Genomic DNA, 6000 nt, shown 5'->3' on the forward strand with positions numbered 1-6000 from the left:
CCCTGATGACATACATGCCTCAATAGTTTAACTTTATAGTAAGTCTTAAAGCCAGATAGTTTAAGCCCACCAGCTTTGTTCTTCAGCATTTCTTTGGGCATTTTAGGTTCTTTGCATATAAATGTTAAGAATCGTTTGAAAATTTCTATAAAATTTTGGGCCAGCCAGTGGCATGGTGGTTAAAGTGGCTGGAGCTCACATGAATGACTTCACAGTTTGAGTTATTAGACTAGCAACCTGAAAAACGCGCAATGCACCAAGTACATATGTGTGTGCCCAAAATCTCAAAAGGTAGAAGAGAAGTGGAGAATGGATTGCAGGGTGACCATTCCCCCTGAGAAGTGCTTTCTCACTTTCTCTCTCTCTCTCTTTCTCTCTGTCTCTAGTCAGAGAGTATATGCACCTTCTGGAAATTTTTTTTTTTAATTTTTACAAAAGTCATGTGACATTATAATTGGAATTGAATTGAATCTCTAGATCAATACTGTGAAAATTAACATCCTAATATTGAGTTTTCTAATCCACAAACATGGTGTATATATACTCATTTATTTAAGTAGGTAAACATTTCTCTTAGTAATGTTTTGTTGTTTCTAGTGCAAAGATCTTGCACATCTTTTGTTATATATTTACCCCTAAGTATTGTGTACCTTTGCTTTATTGAAAAATGAAGTGATAGATTTTAATTTTTTTAATCTTTCAATTTCCATCTTCTAATAGCACATATGAATTTACCTTGGAGTTAATAAACCTTAAGCATTAGGGTCCTCTACCCTTCACCCTCCTTGCAAAGGCCATTTGCAAAACCTTTAGAGGTAACCCATCAGTTTTGTAATTATAGTTTTATATTTTTTTTCTTAAATAGGGTCCTCCAGATTGGAAAAAATCCAGAGCACACAAAGCTGTGATCTATTCCTGCATGATGGTAATGTTCATGATCTCTCTTAAAGCCTCTGTCTTCTTATCTATTAAGCTGGCATAATGATATATAACTCCTAGAGTTGTTTAATTTAATTAATTTATTTTAGGTTTTTGCCATAGGCTGCATGCATTTGCTGGAGAGAGACAGAGAGAAGGAAAGCAGAAAATCACACCCCCCATTCCCCACCGCTCATGAGGATGGCCATGCCGCAATCCCTTCTCCTCCGTTCTCTTCTTGGGATTTTGGGCATACACACGCGCCTGGCATGAGTTTTAAGCCACCAGGTCTGAGACTTGAACCACGGAATCAGCTATGTGGGATCCAGCACCTTAACTACCACGCCACCTGCTGGTACAAGGGTTATGTTATTTTTAATGTGGTAAAATGCATATACCAAGATTTGCTATTTTAACCATTTTAGAATAAACAATCCAGTAACATTAAATACTCAGTGGTGTGCAACTGTCACCACTATTTAGTTCTGGGACTTTTTCATCACCCTAAAAAGAAATCTTATACCCATTATGTTACTGCTCCTCATTCTCCCCTATTCCCAACTCCTGGGAGGCACTAATCTTCTTTCTGTCTCTTTGAACTTGCTCATTCTGGACATTTCATAGAAATGAAGTCATGTAATATGTGGCCTTTGTGTCTGGCTACTTTCATTAGCATATTTTCAAGGTGCATTCATGTTGTACCATGTATAACACTTCATTTCTTTTTATGGCTGAATAATATTTTGTTGTAATAGATCACATTTTGTTTAACCATTCATCTGTTGATGTACATTTGGGTTGTTTCCATCTTTTGGCTTGTGCATGGTGTTGCTATAAACATTGTGTACAGGATTTGGTTTAGACACCTGCTTCCAATTTTGGGGGGTATATACATCCAGGAATGGAATCGCTGGGTCATACAGTAATTTTATGTTTAACTTATTGAGGAAACACCAAACTGTTTTTGCCTCCTAGGATTATTTTGAGGATCAATGAGCCAACGTATTTGTAAAGCTTTTTAGTATTGTGCCTGGTGCCTGGCACATGGCAGGAACTCAATAAATCATTGCTAAAAGTTAGAATCCAGATTATATACAGGTAATCTGTAATAGAGTATATCTGTTGTAAAATGTGTCATTTGTTGAAGGGGATAAAGAGTCCTCACTCCTTATTCCTTTGTGTGAAGGGACTGCCAGTAGAATAACTTTCCAAGCCTCCTGCTCCATCTCCTTCCTCCTTCCTTGCAGGAAAAGAGGAATAATTTACCATCTGGAAGACCAAACTGGCCTGTTTATGCTAGCCCATTTCAGTCTTCCCTGGGGATCCACATGCTTACGGGAATTCTAAACGTCCACTGCTCTTTCATCCCTAATATTTTAAGGAGTACATCCCTACAGCGGAGGTCAGAGGCTGTTTATCTCTGACAAGGTCAACATGGCAGACTGATGGGTTAAATTTACCTCTCAGTCTGGGGACATAGTACTCGTGAGCATACTTGCCAGCACATCTAAACACTTGCTTCATGAATCATAAAGAGTACATTTTTGGCTTAAATCTGCCTGACTCCTATCTGTCTTACACAGTTGGTTCTGCCAGTGAGAAGAAGGGACGTTATATTGACCCCTTCCCTCTCCCCCTCAAACTCAAATATACCCAGAACAATGGAGAAGCCTGCTTCCAATTCCCAAGTTCTTCAACCTCAAATTGAAGTAGGTTAAAAGACAGACTTAACATTTAGATCAACTATAATGAGTGACTACTTGTCTTTTTCAGCTAGTTTTTCATTCTTTGATCTTAGAAATGTTGCAATTCAAGCAGAAAGACTTTGGGCTATTCTGTGGCATTGTTATAGTAAACCTTGATATATAAAATGCTTTGTAAGCAATCCTCCATTGGAGAAAGGTTTTGTTTCAGAGTCCCTATATTCTTAAATTACTAACCTTGAGATGGCATTTGTTTTCATTTTTGCACTTAATAGAGCATAACATTACATTCGTTCTTTTCTCTCCTGGGGTAAGTGCAAAATTGATAAGTAGTGAGTGTTTTCTTTTTAATTCAATTCAATAAACATTTATTGAACACCTGCTATGTGCCAGGCAGTGTGCCAGGCATTTTTGGGGAGTCCAAGATGAGTAACCTTCAGTTTTATATACAAGGAGCTTTTAGTCTAGTAGCAAATGAAGGCAGATACTTTCATAAATAAATACAAAGCAAATTTTAGTTGATCTCACTTCAAATGAGTTTCAACCATTTGGTTTAGATGATTAAAATCTAATACATTTCACCAAAGAAAATTGGATTTAGAATTTTTATTTCATTACTATTCTCATGCTAGTTACCCTCCCTTCTGTCAGGCTAAATTCTTCTCTCCCTTTGGAAAATGACATGTTTTCTATAGCTGCAAATATATCCTGGCCTAGTCAACAAATAGTTTATTTCATCTTTATGCACCAATCCTTTAAGTGGCTTAATTGTTTTGTTTTTGCTGCTATTTCTCAGGCAGGTAGCAGGCAACATTAGGCTGATACATGAACAAATGAATGAATAAATATAATTCAGACTCAGAAAATCCTTATTTCAATTTCATTTCAGATATAACATGTAGAAATTTCCTTCCCCAAAGTTACTTCCCAGGGTCCTGGATCACACTGTCTGAATGCACATGTCAGGTAGATTGACAGAAGCAGAAAACAACAGCATCCAGAGAATCTATGTCCGGGCAAATCTAGGAATGAACACATCCTCAAGGACAGATGTAGATACCCTCAAGGCCCAAATGAGAGGCAGCAGTACCAAGAGGATAGATTAGGGAAGTGAAACCAGGCTGCTCAACCTGGAATCCTGGCTGTTTCCCCAGCTATGTGACCTTGAGCGAGTATGAGAACTTGATTTCCTCATCTGTTAAATGTGGATAAATCAGAGTATCCGCTTCATAGGTTCATTGTGGGGAATGAAAGTGAGTTCATATTTGCAATGTGCTTGGATCAGTGCCTGGCACGTGGTAAGGACTCCAGTTCATCAGTTGAAACGGTCCGAAGTGCAAAACACAGGAGGAAGGATGACAACAAGAGCCCCCCCAGGACATGCAGAAGGCAGAATAAAGTGGGATGGAATGAAACAAAAGAAGGGCAGAATGAAGGCAAAGTAATGAGATAAAAAAGAACAGGAGGCAAATGCATACCTCAGAGTGAGGCAATGACCCTATTTCAAAATGTGGAAAGAAGGACTAAAGCCTTTCTGCTCCCTGTTCTGTGTGGCCCTGTACAACTCTCTTGACCTCCCTGTGCCTCGAATTCCTCCCCTGCAAACAGAGAAGAGGCAGTAGAAGTGTTAAATACTAGTGTTGCCACTGACCAGCTATGTGACCTTGGGTAAGTGACTTAACCCTTCTGGAACTTAGTTTCCTTTAGTTTTCCTTTCCCTTCCTTTCTCCTTTCCTTTCCCTTCCCTTCCCTTCCTTTTCCTTCCTTTCTTTTTTCCCTTTCTTTGTCTTTCTTTCTTTCTCTTCTCCTTTCTTTCTTTTTCTTTCTCTTCTTTATGTTACCTTTTATTTTTCCCAGAGGTTGAAACAAAGAGAGAGACAGAGAAATAGGAAGGGAGCAGAAGAAAGCACTCCTTAATGAGGCGAGGTCATGCCACAATCCTTTCGTCTCCATTTCACCATCCTGTTGGAATTTTGGAAAAGCATACCAATTCCCGGCATATTTCTTAAACCACCAGGTCTGGATCTCAAACCACGCAGTGTAGTGTAATCTGACTGCCTTTATCACTAGGGCATGGGCTGGCCTTGGACCGCAGATTCAACTGTTCCATGAGAATAGTGCTATTTCCCACTGTACAGGTACTACGAGGTCAGGGAGTATGGGTTTAATTCAGTCTCGGGATGTCAGTTTGTATGTAAAAAGCATTTTACACACTTTAAAGCACCCCCCACACACATACACACAGAAATATCAGGGGTTATTATAATCTTCAAAGTTATTTACTGCTTTCCATTTAGATAGTGACATGGCCTGAAAATGTTCTTTTTGGTCTTATCCAACTGATTTTTTTACAACTAATTTAGAATCTCGGTCAGTAGAGAGATCTCACATTGTCTATCTCTCCTCTCTGTGGGCTGACTTCCTGGCTAATTCTTTCCCTCTGGATAGCTGTAAAAGCAAAAACTACTGCCAGGACAGCTCTTATCAAAATATTTTAGCACTTCTGCATCTGGTCCTGGCTATAAAATAGAAGTGAAGAAACACTTATGTAAAGCTTTCAGAGCTGTGAAGGAAAAAGAGAGCTCTTATTTTATTGGCTCTGGTTCATATATCTTCAGGACAGCAAGGAAAAAATAGCTTAGAGATTTAAACCAAAAAGGCATTCAGTGAAAGAAACTTCAAGAAATGACATGAGTACCAGCACCTCAGATAAACAAGAGAGGAACAAAGAGCGAATGTTGTTGAGTGAATTATCGTTCCCTTGGGCTCTGCTCAGCTCTGTGTACTGAGTAAACTAATGAGCTGGGCCACTGGGAGAACTCAATGATCCATGTGCTAACAAACCAGCTTTCCATGCCATTCTTCCCATCCTTGTCCGATTGCTGCGCTGGTGACCCACATCCATACCAGTGAGTCTCCTGTGTCCCTCTTCCTGCCGTCTTCTTCTGCAGCCTAGTTCTGTCTGTCCCAGACCTTCTCATGATCAAATGGGAAATGAATAATAAAAACAATATTCATTTAATATGTATTGGGCATCTACCCTGTCGTGGAACACTGAACTAAGATAGGGCTATGTAGATAGAAGTCCTGCACTCAAGGAGTTCTCTGAGAGATGGGAGAGACGACTGCATTGTGGTGCAGGGTGAAATGCCGTGAGTGCACAGATGAGGGAGTTTCTACTCTATGAAGAAGCTAGAAAGACCAAAGCCTTAATTTGGCATTTCTGGTATCAGTTGTCTCCTCTAATCCTCATGACACTTGTTATGAGAGACACATGAATTTTATCATTTCCTAGATTAGGAATCCAAGGCTCAACATAATTAAGTCACTTATTTGAGGTCACAAGAGACTGAATCTAAATCTGACTCTAACGCTCTGC

This window comes from Tupaia chinensis, unplaced genomic scaffold (genome assembly GCF_000334495.1).
Source record: "Tupaia chinensis unplaced genomic scaffold, TupChi_1.0 Scaffold138517_1, whole genome shotgun sequence".
NCBI classification, from domain to species: Eukaryota; Metazoa; Chordata; class Mammalia; order Scandentia; family Tupaiidae; genus Tupaia; species Tupaia belangeri.